Raw genomic sequence first — 2,098 nt, forward strand, 5'->3', positions numbered from 1 at the left:
TGTGTGTGATTATCATGTGTGACCAAGTTGTGTGTGTGTGTGTGTGTGTGTGTGTGTTGGTCTGTGTGAGTGTATGTGTATGTATATGGGTATGTGTATGTGTGTGTGTGTGTGTGTGTGTGTGTGTGTGTGTGTGTGTGTGTGTTAAATTACCATGTTTACTCATTTTTAGTGTCAGTGGATGTCACAACGTGCGCGATTGTTTGCGGTGGTGGCATTGAGGAGTATGCGTACTATCAAAGAGCGTTACAATGGTCATCCGTGTCTCTTCCTCTCTTCATTCAGACTTAAAGAAGAAGGCTCAGTACTAAGAAACCCCTGGTCACTGTGCAGGACAGTCTACATACTTTAAAGCACACTGATTAAACTGATTATATCCAGTCTGATGCCGCCGCAGGAGTCTTGCTGAAGTATAATGTTGCAATAGCCTTTTTAAATTACCATTTATCAACAGCGACTAAACAAACAACTTGAACGCATACTTAAAAAGGTGACACAGAGAGACAGGCTGACAAGCAGACCGACAGACAGACACCGAGACAAAAGAGCACCATGCAGGTAGACAGACAGACAGACAGATAGGCACACGGACCTAAACAGATAGAGAAGCAAGACATTTTCAAAGTGGTGTCTCAGAAAACATCTGTTTGAGCGGCAACATTTCCCCAGTTGGCAGAACGTTTACCGTCAGAGATACTTGAGGTGTAGATATGCGCGCCATAGTGACAGATAAGTATCCGAGAAGGAGTGCTAGGCGGAACTATACGTACCGGAAAGAGAGTCGTTTGATATAGAATTGACTTCTCAGTCACATGCGAAATAGTCCAGGACCACTTATACTAAGCCCCTGTGCAAGAGTTTCCATTAAGTGACGTTTATACGGTTGATACTACTAACGCATGTAGTGACGTTTATACGGTTAATATCAAAGCATGTTTGTACAAAGTTCATATTGAAGACTGCTTTTTTTGTGTATAAACCGTCTTGCAAATCACCAAAGATCCATCTAATCTTTCATATGGGATGAGAGCATCCTTACATTAGAACACTCTCTGAAAGTCTATAGTCTATAGCTGCTTTCTGTCCAGAGTAGTACTTAGGGGCGGGAGGGGGCTTGACTGACACCATGTACGTTTGCGAAAATATTTCAGCACCAAAAAATGTCCAACTTTGAACAGAAGGCAGTCACAATTGTGTCCAAGTCGAAAGATGCTTGTAACCCATGCACAAGTCTGAACAGATGTGTGGTGCATGGTGGACATCGTTTACACGAAAAAGACGTCATCTTCAAAGGTCCACTCCTTCCCGTGAAAACAGTTCGGTTCACCATCTCAGATCTCGCCAGGATTTTACATGGGATATAAGATCATCCCTCCACCTGGTCACATACCAAAAATCACCAGACTAGCGCCTCTTTTTGGTGAGTTGGGAGGGGCGGGGATGTAGCTCAGTCGGTAGCGCGCTGGATTTGTATCCAGTTGGCCGCTGTCAGCGTGAGTTCGTCCCCACGTTCGGCGAGAGATTTATTTCTCAGAGTCAACTTTGTGTGCAGACTCTCCTCGGTGTCCGAACACCCCCGTGTGTACACGCAAGCACAAGACCAAGTGCGCACGAAAAAGATCCTGTAATCCATGTCAGAGTTCGGTGGGTTATAGAAACACGAAAATACCCAGCATGCTTCCTCCGAAAACGGCGTATGGCTGCCTTAATGGCGGGGTAAAAAACGGTCATACACGTACAATTCCACTCGTGCAAAAAACACGAGTGTACGTGGGAGTTTCAGCCCACGAACGCAGAAGAAGAAGAAGAAGGTGAGTTGGAAATCATGATGAAGTAATGTTGTAATAGCCTTTCAGTAAGGAAATTAATTCATCAAATACTACCTGTAACTCACCACAGTTAGCAATCAGGGTGTTGATTTTTGGTATGTGACCAAGTGGAAGGATGGTGTTTTGCCATGTAAATACCTGGCTAGATCTGAGATGATGAGCCGAACTTTTCTTCGAGTTTTCACGAGAACGGGAGTGGGCCTTTAAGGGATATTGCTCACGACGATCGGATGAAGTCGAGTCATCCTTAGCTATACAAATTCAAGTGG

This window comes from Littorina saxatilis, linkage group LG12, assembly GCF_037325665.1.
Source record: "Littorina saxatilis isolate snail1 linkage group LG12, US_GU_Lsax_2.0, whole genome shotgun sequence".
Taxonomy (NCBI): domain Eukaryota; kingdom Metazoa; phylum Mollusca; class Gastropoda; order Littorinimorpha; family Littorinidae; genus Littorina; species Littorina saxatilis.